Here is a 15,854-nt window from a genome sequence, read left to right on the forward strand (position 1 = left end):
TCTAAAGCTGTTCAATTTCATTATTCTGTTTGACTATGGTGTCTCTTTTCATTATATATATATCTATTTATTTATTTTTCATAGAATCTTGCATTATTGATTTCATTTTCTTTTGTTTTCTTTTCTTTTTTTTTTTTTTTGAGACAGAGTCCTGCTTTGTCGCCCAGGCTGGCATACAGTAGCGCAATCTCGGCTCACTGACATCATCACCTCCCGGTTCAAGCAATTCTCCTGCCTCAGCCTCCTGAGTAACTGGGATTACAGGAGTATGCCACAACACCCGGTTAATTTTTTTTGTATTTTTAGTACAGACAGGATTTCACCATTTTGGCCAGGCTAGTCTCGAACTCCTAACCTCAGGTGATCCACCCGCCTTAGCCTCCCAAAGTGCTGGGATTACAGGCATGAGCCACTGTGCCCAGTCTCTTTTTTCTTTCTAGTTGAAATTTAAGCCTTTTGGTTGCTTTCAAGAGTGGTTGTACCTGGCCGGGCATGGTGGTTCATGCCTGTAATCCCAGCACTTTGGGAGGCCAAGGCAGGCAGCTCACCTGAGGTCAGGAGTTCGAGACCAGCCTGATCAACGTGGAGAAACCCTGTCTCTACTAAAAGTACAAAATTAACTGGGCGTGGTGGCACATGCCTGTAATCCCAGCTATTTGGGAGGCTGAGGCAGGAGAATCGCTCGAGCCCAGGAGGCGAAAGTTGCGGTGAGCCGAGATCGCACTACTGCCTGCCAGCATGCCAGCCTGGGTAACAGAGCGGGACTCCGTCTCAAAAAAAAAAAAAAAAAAAAAAAACCAAAAAAAAAAAAACACAAAAGAGTGGTCGTGCCTCAAGATTTTTGCCTGAGCCTTCTTTTCCTTCTTTTCTTTTTTTCCAGTTTGATCTTTTATTTTCTCCTGCTTGGAGTAAAGTGAGAAAGTGAGGAGGAAAAATAGTCCAGGGATTTTATTAGTTGGAATTCCAATTTCTTTTAACTTTATATTTTGATATAACTTAGACTTTATGTAAAAGTTGCAGAAATAGAGTTCTTGTATACCCCTCACTCAGTCTCTCCTAATATTAACATCTTCCGTCACCATAGTACAATACTTGACACCAGGAAGTTGGCATTGATACAATACTATTAACTACAGACCTTATTCCGGTTCGCTAGTTTTCTCAGTAATGTGTCCTCTTCATCTAGAATCTAATCCAGGATTCCACACTGAATTAATTGTCATAAATTCTTAGCGTCCTCCAGTCGGTGATGGCTCCTCAGTCCTTCCTTGTCTTTCAAGATCTTGACACTTTGAAGCGTACTGGTCAGTCATTTTGTGGAATGCCCCACAATCTGCACTCATCTGAAGTTTTCTAGGATTAGACTGAAGTATGCTTTTTTGGAAAAAACACCAGAGAAGTAGTGTATCACATCAGAATTTCTATAACGTCCATAACATCCATAGATTTTCTAACTAGTGATGTTAACTTTGCTCATTTGGTTAACGTGATGTCTACCAGACTTCTTCATGGGAAAGCAACAACATTACTAATCATTAGAGAAATGCAAATCAAAACCACAAAGAGATACTGTCTCACATTAGTCAGAATGGCTGTTACTAAAAGGTCAAAAACAACAGTTCCTGGAGAGGCTGTGGAGAAAAGGACATGCTGATACACTGTTGGTGGGAATGTAAATTAATTCAGCTACTGAGGAAAGCAGTTTGGAGATTTCTCAAAGAACTTAAATTGGAAATACCATTTGACCCAGCAATGGTAATAGTTACTGGGTATATATGCAAAAGAAAACAAATCAGACCGAGCGCAGTCATTCATGCTTGTAATTTTAGCACATTGGGAGGCTGAGGCAGGTGGATTGCTTGAGCTCGGGAGTTGGAGACACCTGGGCAACGTAAGGAAACCCCATCTCTACAAAAAATTCAAAACTTAGCTGGGGATGATGACATGCACCTGTAGTCCCAGTAACTCAGGAGACTGAGGTGGGAGGATCTCTTGAACCCAGGAGGTTGAGGTTGCAGTGCGCTGAGATCACGCCACTGCACTCCAGCCTGGTGACAGAGCAAGACCCTGTCACATAAAAAAAAGGAAAGAAATCATTCTACCAAAAGATACATGCACTTGCATGTTCACTGTAGCACAATTTACAATAGCGAAGACATGAAACCAGTCTATGTGCCCATCAACAGTGGACTGGATAAAGAAAATGTGGTTCATATACATCATAGAATATTATGCAACCATCAAAAAGAATGAGATCATGTATTTTGCAGCCACATGGATTAAGCTGGAGGCCATTATCCTAAGTGAACTAACATAGGAACAGAAAACCAAATACTGTATGTTCTCACTTATAAGTGGGACCTAAACACTGGGTACTCATGGACAAAAAGTTGGCAACAATAGAAACTGCAGATTACTAGAAGGGAGAGGGAGAGGAGGCTAGAGTTGAAAAACGAACTATTGGGCACTATACTCAGTACCTGGATGATGAGATCATCTGTACCCCAAACCTCAGCATCACACAACATATGCTGAGACAGGGTCTTGCGATGTTGCCTAGGGTAGTCCCAAACTCCTGGTTTCAAATGATTATGTGACCTCAGCCTCCAGAGTAGCTAGGATTACAGATGTGCAACACCATGCCCAGCTTCACCAGATAATTTTTAATAACAAAGGGTAAAGTAGTAGTGTTTTTTCCTTCTCTTTTTTTGTTTCTTTTTCATTTTTTCCTTCTTATTCTCCATATACTTCACACATGATTCTGTTCTTTTTCACAACTTCAATTACCATTTAGCTGTGTGGTACAGGCCTAACTTTATCTACAAAGCACCAGATCTGCACATCCAACTGCTATCGGACATCTTGGATGTCCCAATATATCTCAGACTCCAAATAGCCACAAAAGAACTAAACATTCTTACATTTGCTGCCTCTTCTCTGCTTCCTAAATTATTGAATAGTGCCACCAGCACTAGGTTACTTAAGCCAGAAACCTGGACACTTTTCTTTGATTCTTCTACCTTACCTTACATATTCAGTTAGACTCTAATTGGGACAATTCTACCTTTTAACTATTTCTCAGATCTATTTTTGTCTGCACCCTAACTCCTACCTTTTGGGTTAGGCTGCAAACATTCAACTTGCCCCTAGTTACCCTCCCTACTTCTCTTTTGCCTGTTCCGTGACATTTATCTAAAGTGCAATTTTAATAATCTCACTTACTTTTAACCCTTAAATACCTCCTATTTCCTTCGGATAAGTCCAAAGTCCATATCATGCTCCTTCATCTTCCAAGCCTAACTTTGCTACCATCACATTTCTTGCTATTTAATTCACCAACTCTTTGTTCCAGCCATAGAAGAGGGTATAAAGGCCCAGTGAGACCCAAATACTGAGCTTCATTGAAATAGGCTTGCACTATGTTCTCTGCAGAATGCAAGATTATCAACCAAAGGGGAAGCAGAGGTAACAAAAATAATAAAAATATATTTGCATATTGTAGTTGATAAGCTGAGTTTACATAACAATAGTTTTTAATTGGAAGAAATTAAAGCTATTACTTGCAGGCCACTTGCTGCCCTGCACCTCTTTCTGGCTATGCCAAGATTGTAAAAACTGACTGCACTTTACCGGGGCCATTTTTCAGAGTTGTGTATGCAGTTGGCAATCTTGAAAGATGAGGTAGCATCTTCTCTTAACTCCAGTCAGAGAACAAGTCTGCTTCCTCCTTTCTGTGAAAGTGCTGGATTCTCCAGTCTCAGTGTTCCTCAGCAGGGGGCAGATACTCTGCTTGTGTAGCATCCATCTGAGCTCCTCACTGTCTCCCCCATGGGATTTGGGGCAAGAGGAATCACTGCGAATCTGCGGATGCTCCTGCTGCTGGCTGCACTGTGCAAAATAAAATCCTTTGTTTTTTACTCAGGAATTTTATCTCTTTGGCTAACATTCGGGAAAGAACAAAAGGCTAATTTGTTAACTTGTAAACAAAATTCAACTTGAATGTTTTATGTTTTTAAAGTAGGTAGTTCTTTTGCTTTCACATCATTGTAAGAAATATTGATCACATTCCACTTTTCTCCTAAAAAGGAAATTAAAATAACCGATGATGATCCCAGTTAACAATGGCATCTGACACCCCTACTTTGAAGCATTCCTCAGTAGTGATAGGTCAGCATTCCGTATCCACTTTTTCTAATTCACAATCATGATACTTAAGGCTGTGTTAGGAATGCGAAGTCATGTTATTCTCAGATTCTCCAGGGCATCTGAAGTGTAAGTGATTTATTATTTTATTTTTTCAAAAATAAATCAACACCTCTAATGTATTGATACAACCACAATAACATGGATTGTCAGATCCTGGTTGGAGTGTCTGGAAGGATGGATGGACAGTGAACTGAATGAGTAAGTCCAAAATCGAACCCAGCTTTTCATCAATTCATTCTGTAGACAATAAGCACCTCCAGATTTCCAGGCACTACTCTAGAAAGAAAGAATATGGAAATACAAGACAAGATCCTTGAAGTCTTGCAAAGCTCACAGCTGAAGGAAGAGACTGACATGCAAACATTTCTAATATGATGTAATAAGACTTTTGATAAAACTCAGCATACAACTATACTAAAGTGCCCAGTGCACATGAATGCCCACCCATGTTCACACATAAAATACTTTTAACTCCATTATCCAGAAAACACTACTGTTCATAGTTTGGTAGATTTGGTAGATATCCTTTTAGACTAATATTTTTTATCCTGGGAATACATATATAACATATATATATGTTGTGTATATATATGTATATACTTAATTTAATATATACTTATGAAAGTATAATTACTTATATATACTTAATTTAATATACCATATATAATGTATATTATATATACTTGTATGTGTACTTATAAATATATACTTATGTAATATATATATGATTTTATATATGTAATTAAGAAAACACAATAAATGCTATTAAAATACATGCTGTGCTATAAGTTTATGAATATCCAGAAACCCTTTTCTATGACAGCTTATATATACATAATATATAATATATTATATATAATTATATATATATAATAAAACTAAATCGTTAGGAATCCTAAATGTGAACTATACTTCATTGTCCAAAGAATTTGAAAAGAAAACACATAATTTGTCTAAAAAAACTTTCTGTGTTTTCCCAAGCCTTCATAAAGGAAAGTGATAGTATTCATGTTCAGTTGTATTCACTGAGTATACATAAGGAAAATACTTCTATTTCGTTACTGTTCTGGACTGAAATGACAATTAAATTCATGAGGAATCAAATTCACTTGGAATAAACAGCTCAGTATTTTAAATTCTAAACTGATAAGAACTGCCAGCATTTGAAAACGTTTCATGTATTGTATTTGCATTTTTGAATTTCAAAGACCTGCTATTGATTTGGTTACCATGGACTTCAAATGAATGAGTACAATAGTAAGTCTACTACGTGTATTTGCCAGCACCCCAGTGAAATTTTTGTTTTATTTTTGTTTTTTATTATACTTTATGTTCTAGGGTACATGTGCACAACATGAAGGTTTGTTATATATGTATACATGTGCCATGCTGGTGTGCTGCACCCATTAACTTGTCATTTACATTAGGTATATCTCCTAGTGCTATACCTCCCCCTTCCCCCAACCCCACAACAGGCCCCATTGTGTGATGTTCCCCTTCCTGTGTCCAAGTGTTCTCATTGATCAATTCCCACCTGAGTGAGAACATGCGGTGTTTGGTTTTCTGTTCTTGCAATAGTTTGCTGAGAATGTTGGTTTCCAGCTGCATCCATATCCCTACAAAGGACACAAACTCATCCTTTTTTATGGCTACATAGTATTCCATGGTGTTTATGTGCCACATTTTCTTAATGCAGTCTGTCATTGATGGACATTTGGGTTGGTTCCAACTCTTTGCTATTGTAAATAGTGCCACAATAAACATACGCATGCATGTGTCTTTATAGCAGCATGATTTATAATCCTTTGGGTATATACCCAGTAATGGGATGGCAGGGTCAAATGGTATTTCTAGTTCTAGATCCTTGAGGAATCACCACACTGTCTTCCACAATGGTTAAGTAGTTTACAGTCCCACCAACAGTGTAAAAGTGTTCCTATTTCTCCACATCCTCTCCAGCACCTGTTGTTTCCTGAGTTTTTAATGATTGCCATTCTAACTGGTGTGAGATGGTATCTCATTGTGGTTTTGATTTGCATTTCTCTGATGGCCAGTGATGATGAGCATTTTTTCATGTGTCTTTTGGCTGCATAAATGTCTTCTTTTGAGAAGTGTCTGTTCATATCCTTTGCCCACTTTTTGATGGTTTTTTTTTTTTTCTTGTAAATTTGTTTGAGTTCTTTGTAGGTTCTGGATATTAGCCCTTTGTCAGATGAGCAGATTGCAAAAATTTTCTCCCATTCTGAAGGCTGGCTGTTCACTCTGATGGTAGTTTCTTTTGCTGTGCAGAAGCCCTTTAGTTTAATTAGATCCCATTTGTCAATTTTGGCCTTTGTTGCCATTGCTTTTGGTGTTTTAGACATGAAGTCCTTGCCCATGCCTATGTCCTGAACAGTATTGCCTAGGTTTATTCCAATCAATAGAAAAAGAGAGAATCCTCCGTAAGTCATTTTATGAGGCCACCATCATCCTGATACCAAAGCCTGGCAGAGACACAACAACAAAAAAAGAATTTTAGACCAATATCCCTGATGAACATCAATGGAAAAATCCTCAATAAAATACTGGCAAACCGAATCCAGCAGCACATCAAAACGCTTATCCACCATGATCAAGTGGGCTTCATCCCTGGGATGCAAGACTGATTCAACATACGCAAATCAATAAACATAATCCAACATATAAACAGAACCAAAGACAAAAACCACATGATTATCTCAACAGATGCAGAAAAGCCCTTTGACAAAATTCAACAGCCGTTCATACTAAACACTCTCAATAAATTCGGTATTGATGGAACATATCTCAAAATAATAAGAGCTATTTATGACAAACCTACAGCCAATGTCATACTGAATGGGCAAAAACTGGAAGCATTCCCCTTGAAAACTGGCACAAGACAGGGATGCCCTCTCTCACCACTTCTATTCAACATAGTATTGGAAGTTCTGGCCAGGGAAATCAGGCAAGAGAAAGAAATCAAGGGTATTCAGTTAGGAAAAGAAGAAGTCAAATTGTCCCTGTTTCCAGATGACATGATTGTATATTTTGAAAACCCCATCGTCTCGGCCCAAAATCTCCTTAAGCTGATAAGCAACTTTAGCAAAGTCTCAGGATACAAAATCAATGTGCAAAAATCACAAGCATTCTTATACACCAATAACAAACAGAGAGCCAAATCATGAGTGAACTCCCATTCACAACTGCTTCAAAGAGAATGGAATACCTAGGCATCCAACTTACAAGGGATGTGAAGGACCTCTTCAAGGTGAACTACAAACCACTGCTCAGTGAAATAAAAGAGGACACAAATAAATGGAAGAACATTCCATGCTCATGGATAGGAAGAACAATATTGTGAATATTCCATGCTCATGGATAGGAAGAACAATATTGTGAAAATGGCCATACTGCCCAAGGTAATTTATAGATTCAATGCCATCCCCATCAAGCTACCAATGACTTTCTTCACAGAATTGGAAAAAACTACTTTAAAGTTCATATGGAACCAAAAAAGAGCCCACATTGCCAAGACAATCCTAAGCCAAAAGAACAAAGCTGGAGGCATCACGCTACCTGACTTCAAAATATACTACAAGGCTACCATAACCAAAACAGCATGGTACTGGTACCAAAACAGAGATATAGACCAATGGAACAGAACAGAGCCCTCAGAAATAATACCACACATCTACAACCATCTGATCTTTGACAAACCTGACAAAAACAAGAAATGGGTAAAGGATTCCCTGTTTAATAAATGCTGCTGGGAAAACTGGCTAGCCATAAGTAGAAAGCTGAAACTGGATCCCTTCCTTACACCTTATACAAAAATTAATTCAAGATGAATTAGACACTTAATGTTAGACCTAAAACCATTAAAAATCCAGTGAAATTTTACATGGTGGGAAATCTTTCTTCTGTCTGCCACAAGATCACTGAAACACAGTGCCCAAGAGAAAAATGGCTGTTGTCCTCTTCCTTAAAGAGTAACTGCAGGTGAGGCTATGACTTGAAAAATGTGAGTGTGGCACATATAGCAGTTTGCCCACTGAATGCCCATATATGGAGCCTTCTCCCTACATAACATGGTACCATCTACTGAGATGTAAGTATGACTCAGCTGAGTGAGGCTTCCCAGAAAGCCATGGCTTTCGTGATGAGGAAGGACAAGCACAGCCGGCTGACCCTTCTGCCTCGTTCTTCACTTTGCTCCAGTCTCTTTCTTCTTTCCTTGCACTGCAGAATGATGAGGTGATGATGAGGAAAAGAAGATCTATGTGGCAAAGGCACAGGGGCAATAAGACAAAAGTTCCAGTGACATCAGTGAGTAATTGAATGCCAGTTACCACCTTCCCTTGAGCTTCTTCTTCTGTGAAAAAGAAACTTTATTTAAGCTACTGATAATAATATATTTTTTACTTGCAGCTAAACTTATTTATAACTAATATAGTAGGAAATACAGATTTGCCTCTACTCTCCCCTTTACACAGTCTCCAAATTCAGCACTTCTAAAACAGTATGAAAGAAAGACAACATATTAGGTGTTTGGGTTCGTAAGATTGTTTCTTCATCTCCCACACCATTAGTCAGGTAGTTCTAGAGCCTAATATTAAGCTCTGGGTTTCAAAATTTAAAAGATAATTAGATACCCCAGAAAGAGTTCAAAAGAACCTTCAAAAAGAAATACATGGTTTGTGAGTAAAGATTTAAGAAGAAAGACTTTAAAAATCAGCCACTATAGTATTTTTGGCCATGAGAAAGAGGTGAAAATTTAGTATTAGCAAACCAAATCTTACGATGTATTAAAAATACATCATGGACAAAATGAATATTTTCCAGGAATTTTAGGAAGCTTTAACATTAAAAAGTACATTATAAGGCATGATACAACTGTTCATTTAGATTATCATTACCAAAATTATTACCTTCCTGCTAATTTAGAACTCTATGAGGGCAAGATTGTGTCTATTTTTTTGTTTTGTTTTTGAGATGGAGTTTTGCTCTTGTTGCCCAGACTGGAGTGCAGTGGTGCGATCTCAACTCACTGCAACCTCTGCCTCCCAGGTTCAAATGATTCTCCTGCCTCAGCCTCCTGAGTAGCTGGGATTACAGGTGCCCATCACCACACCTGGATAATTTTTGTATTTTTAGTAGAGACAAGGTTTCACCACATTGGCCAGGCCGGTCTCCAACTCCTGACCTCACGTTATCCACCTGCCTTGGTTTCCCAAAATGCTGGGATAACAGGCATGAGCCACCGTGCTCGGCCCATTGTGTCTGTTTTATTCACTGTTTTACTTCCAGTTCTAAGCATCTGGGCTCATAGTAGGCATCAATAACATATTTTCCCAATAAAATTAAATTGCATGTAGTTAGATATTATAGAAGTTTAGTTTTAAAAGTATTTATAGAAACCAAAGTGTTTCACATGTTTCAAGTCATTTCAAAAGCAGAAGAGGAAATTATTTCACTTTTTTAAAGGTAGAGTAATGTCCTAAGGAATCCTTTTCAGCACTTTGGAGTCAGGGTGGCCAAAAATATTTATTCAGTCGTCCACTATTAGCTAATATTGGGCTGCACTCCTTACAGCTGAACAGCAGATTCTTCCTCAGAATACTCCTCAACACAATATTAGAGTTACCCATTACCAGACAATCAGAATTAGCACATGCAACACAACCAAATTTCTATTTCTGCATTGTTGTAGGAAAAAAAAAAATCACAAAAGTGACTCTAGCAAAATATCTAATTATACATTGAATGATAATACTAGTATGGAAACAGCTTCAGGAAAGCCTAGCATTTAATGTATGTTCAATCTCACCACTTTGCTTTCACGTGGTCATGAATGTGGGACCTAATGACACTATTTGGGACAAATTATTCATTATTTCAGGTTTAGACAAAGTCACTTTTGGTCTTTAAACTTTAAGTAATTTAATGCTTTGGTGAAGAATTTGGATTCCAAATATAGCTCGGTTTTGGCAAAGCCAAATATAGATTATAATTATTGCATGCATCTCAAGTTATTGTCCTCAAACCTCTTAAATAGGTTTCAGCCAGGAAAAGAAACACATTTCTCAATTACTTTTGAAAAGTCATGTGTTAAAAATGATGGAGGGGTTCAAGATAGTTGCAATAAATCACTTAATAAAGGCAATTTTAAATTTCAGAGAATTACCTTGCATAATTAATTTGAGATTCAGCAGCATGATAGTCAATCATTTTCTGTAACAATCAGGAAACTTTAATTGAATATTTCTATTTTATCCTCAGGGGGCTTCCTGCAATTTGATCAGTCACAAAGTTCAGAGTGTCAGTTTTAATTAGTTTTGCTCGAGAGGGTAACATTTGCCCTTGTAAATATCATCAAAGGGATCTAAAAATGCTTTTTCTTTTTTTCTTTTTTGAGACTGTATCTTGCTCTATCGCCTGGGCTGGTGTGCAGTGGCGTGATCTCGGCTCACTGCAACCTCCGCCTCCTTGGTTCAACCAATTCTCCTGCCTCAGCCTCCTGAGTAGCTGGGATTACAGGCGCCTGCCACCATGCCTAGCTACATTTTTTTTTTTTTGTATCTTTAATAGAGATAAGGTTTCACCATGTTGGCCAGGCTGGTCTCAAACTCCTGACCTCAGGTGATCCACCTGCCTCAGCCTCCCCAAGTGCTGGGATTACAGGCATGAGCCACCATGCCCGGCCTAAAGATGCTTTTTCTGTGAGGGTTTAGATACTGAACTTCCATGATGAATTATCCATACACTAGAGTCTTGGTTTCTTTACAGGCAAAAACTGAAAAGTGTTTTCCAGTTTAGTTTGTCTTATTATATATAGATATGACTCTTACTTGAATTAGAAACATGAACTATCAACGATTTACATTTTTGTCTCTGTGTATAGAGGGATACAGCATATTTCTTAGAATTTGCCAATTGGCTTTAAACTTTTAATCTCAAGGTTAAATGAAGAGTAATCATAAAACTTACTGAAGACAATAGCAACTCTTAGAGATATAGGCCTAGGGCACTGGCAAAGAACAAATGGAGGATAGGAGGCAGGACTCACTTGCTGCTCCCACTAGGATGAACAGAGCAGCGTCTGGAGATTCACATCATGAACTTGTGCTCCAAGAACTACCACAGAAACATACCAGGAAAGTCAAAAGAATCTACAGACCCTTTAAAGGAACTGACTTGCCGCCACAGGCTCTGAGACAGCCGAAAAACTGTGAGTGCCCTACATGTGTAAGGGGGAACGTTTGTCCCGGAAAACACATCCTCAATAGGGAACCTGAAGGTCCAGATCACAGGAGAAGGATTTAACCTTACCTGGATTTGAGACAAATTTAGAGAGCCGGGCTAAATATAAGGGTTGAGGAAGCAGTGGGAAGACCCCCATGGGCACTTTTGGTCCCGGGGAAGCATATAAAGGGAAGCCAACCAGCAGGACTGAAAACTTGCTCCAGGCTACAAGCCTCCCCCGCTGAGAAAATGGGTAGGGCTTTCAGGCTTCAGGCTTCCTCATTTCTGCAATCCCTGTTCGCCCTTCGCCTGGATTCTGTACAGGAAACTTTGCTCGTTTAGTGGAAATTGTGAAAAAGTTAAGCTAGAAGTTTCCTTCTCCCTGTGATCTTTCCCCAATCTTCCTGGCAGCCCTCCCCAAGGGCCTCTGAAAGACAAAGTCATAAATGGCTTCCCTGGGGCAAGTTCTCAGTCCTGCTGGTTGACTGCCTAGAAATAAACTGGGTGCTATTGATGGAGAGTGAGACTGACCTTTCCTCTGAGTAGAAGCTGGGTAAGGCCTGTCCCTGCGAGCTTTCCCCCACTTCCCTGGCCACCTGTACTACACAGCAGAGGTAGCCATAATCCCCTTGAGAACATAACTCAATTAGATGGAGAACCACATCCCCAACCCCCACAATGTCTGCAGCAAGCCCTGCCCAAGGAGAGTCTGAGCTCAGGCACACCTAACCCTGTCCCCACCTAATGGTCTTTCTCTACCTGCCCTGGTAGCTGAAGACAAAGGACATAAACTCTGGGAGCTCCATGGCCCCACCCACCACGTGAGAAACAGGAATATTTATCCAGGTGAACCTAGGGCAAGCTTGTATCCTCCCTACACTACCACAGCTGGTGCTCTTTTGAAAGTGCCACCTCCTGGCTGCAGGCCAACCAACACAAAACTGGCACACTAAACAAAACTACAACCAAGGACCCTCACAGAGTTCACTTCACTCGCCTGCTACCTCCACCGGAGCAAGTGCTTGTATCCATGATGGAGAGACCTGAAGATGGATCACATCACAGGACTCTTTGCAGACACTCCCCAACACCAGCCTGGAGTCTGGTAGCTCCCCCGAAGAGAAATAATAATCACTGCTGTGTGGCTCTCAGGCAGCCCTAGGGGAGTGGGGAGAGCATCACATCAAGGGAGCACCCTGTGGAACAAAAGAATCTGAACAGCAGCCCTTGAGCCCCAGATCTTCCCTCTGACATAGTCTATTCAAATGAGAAGGAAATAGAAAAACAATTCTGGTAATATGACAAAACAAGGTTCTTTAACACCCCCAAAAGATCATACTAGCTAACCAGCAATGGATCCAAACCAAGAGAGAATCTCTAAATTGCCAGAAAAAGAATTTGGAAGGTTAATTATGAAGCTACTCAAGGAGGCACCAGAGAAAAGTGAAGTCCAACTTAAAGAAAAAAGTGATACATGATATGAATGGAAAAATCTCTAGATAAATAAATAAAAAACAATCACAACTTTTGGAAATGAAGGCCTCATAGAGAGAAACAGAAAGTCTCAACAACAGAATCGAACAAGTAGAAGGAAGAACTTCAGAGCTCAAAGACAAGGCTTTTAAATTAACCCAATCTGACAAAGACAGAGAAAAAAGAATTAAAGAAATAAAGCCTCCAAGAAATTTGGGATTATGTTAAATGACCAAACCTAAGAATAATTGGTGTTCCTAAGGAGGAAGAGAAATCTAAAAGTTTGGAAAGCATATCTGAAGGAATAATTGAGGAAAACTTCCCTGGCTTTGCTAGAGACCTAGACATCCAAATATAAGAAGCTCAAAGAACATTTGGGAAATTCTTTGCAAAATGATCATCACCTAGGCACATAGTCATCATGTTATCCACAGCCAAGATGAAGGAAAAAAATCTTAAGAGCTGTGAGGCAAAAGTATCAGGTAACCTCCAAAGGAAAACCTATCAGATTAACAGCAGATTTTTTTTTTAGCAGTAACCCTATATTCTAGAAGAGATTGGGGTCCTAGATTTAGCCTCCTTAAACAAGACAATTATCAGCCAAGAGTTTTCTTTCCAGTGAAACTAAGCTTCATAAATGAAGGAAAGCTATGGTCTTTCAAAGACAAACAAATGCTGAGAGAATTTGCCATTACCAAGTCAGTACTACAAGAACTGGTAAAAGGAGCTATAAATGTTGAAACAAATCCTCAACATACACTAAAATAGAACCTCCTTAAGTCATAAATGTCACAGGACCTACAAAACAATAACACAATGAAAGAAAAAGCAAGGTATTCAGGCAACAACTAGCAAAATGAATAGAACTGTACTTCACATCTCAATACTAACATTAAATGTAAATGGCCCAAATGCTCCTTAAAAGATACAGAATGGTAGAATGTATAATAATTCACCAACCAAGTATCTGTTGTCTTCAAGAAACTCACCTAACACAGAAGAACTCACATAAACTTAAGTCAAAGGAATGGAAAAAGGTATTCCATGCAAATGGACACCAACAGTGAGAAGGAGTAGCTATTCTTATATCAGACAAAACAGAATTTAAAGAAACAACAGTTAAAAAAGACAAAGAAGGACCTTATATAATGATAAAAGGACTAGTCTAACAGGAAAATATCACAATTCCAAATATATATGCACCTAACACTGGAGCTCCTAAATTTATAACACAATTACTACTAGACTTAAGACATTAGATAGACAGCAACACAATGATAGTGGGAAATTTCAATACTCCACTGACAGCACTGGATGTGTCATCAAGACAGAAAGTCAACAGAAAAAAATGGACTTAAATTATACCCTAGAACAAATCGACTTAACAGATATTTACAGAACATTTTACCCAACATCTGCAGAATATAACATTCTATTCATCAGCACATGGAACATTCTCCAAGATAGACCATATGGTAGGCCACAAAACCAGTCTTAATAAATTTAACAAAATCAAAATTATATCATATACTCTTTCAAACCACAGTGGAATAAAATTAGAAATCAACTCCAAAAGGAACCCTCAAAACCATGCAAATACATGGAAATTAAATAACCTGCTTCTGAATGATCATTGAGTCAACAATGAAATCAAGATGGAAATTAAAAAATTCTTTGAACTGAATGGTAATAGTGACACAACCTATCAAAACCGATGGGATACAGCAAAGGCAATGCTAAAAGGAAAGTTCATAGCATTAAATGCCTATGTCAACAGGTCTGAAAAAGCACAAATAGATAATCTGAGGTCACACTTCAAGGAACTAGAGAAACAAGAACAAACCAAACCCAAACCCAGCAGAAGAAAGGAAATAACCAAGATCAGAGCAGAACTACATGAAACTGAAACAAACAAACAAACAAAAAATAAAAGATAAATGAAAAAAACTGGTTATTTGAAAAGATGAACAAAATGGATAGACCATTAATGAGATTAACTAAGTAAAGAAGAGACAAGATACAAATAAGCTCAATTAGAAATGAAATGAGACATTTTACAACTGATACCACAGAAATACAAAAGATTATTCAAGGCCACTATAGACATCTGTATGTGCACAAACTAGAAAACCAAGGAGAGATGGATAAATTCCTAGAAATATACAATCCACCTAGATTAAACCAGGAAGAAACAGAAACTTCGAACAAATCCATAACAAGCAGTGAGATTGAAATCGTCACAAAAATACTTCAAACAAAAAGAAGTCCCAGATCAGACTGATTCACAGCTGAATTCTATGAGACATTCAAAGAAGAGTTGATACCAATCCTATTGACACTATTTCAGAAGATAAAGAAAGGGAAACCTCCTTAAGTCAGTATAAAGCCAGCATTACCCTAATACTCCAAACAGGAAAAGACATAACAAAAAAAGATAACTACAGACCAATAAACCCGATGAACTTAGATGCAAAAATATTCAACAAATACTAGATAACTGAATTTAACAGCATTTCAAAAATATAATCCGCCATAATCAAGTCAGTTTCATACCAGAGATGCAGGGATGCTTTAACCTATGCAAGTCAATAAATGTGACACACCACATAAACAGAATTAAAAACAAAAATCACATGATCATCTCAACAGACACAGAAAAAGCATTTGACAAAACCCAGCATCCCTTTGTGATTAAATCCTCAGCAAAATTGGCATAGAAGGGGCATTTCTTAGGGTAATAAAAGCCATCTATGAAAAACCCACAGCCAACATTATACTGAACAGGGAAAAGTTGAAAGTATTCTCCATGAGCACTGGAACAAGACAAAGAGGCCCACTCTCACCACTTCTATTCAGTATAGTACTGGAAGTCCTAGCCAGAGCAATCAGATAAGAGAAAGAAATAAAGGGCATCCAGATTAGTAAAGAGGAAG

This window comes from Macaca mulatta, chromosome 5, assembly GCF_049350105.2.
Source record: "Macaca mulatta isolate MMU2019108-1 chromosome 5, T2T-MMU8v2.0, whole genome shotgun sequence".
Classification (NCBI taxonomy): domain Eukaryota; kingdom Metazoa; phylum Chordata; class Mammalia; order Primates; family Cercopithecidae; genus Macaca; species Macaca mulatta.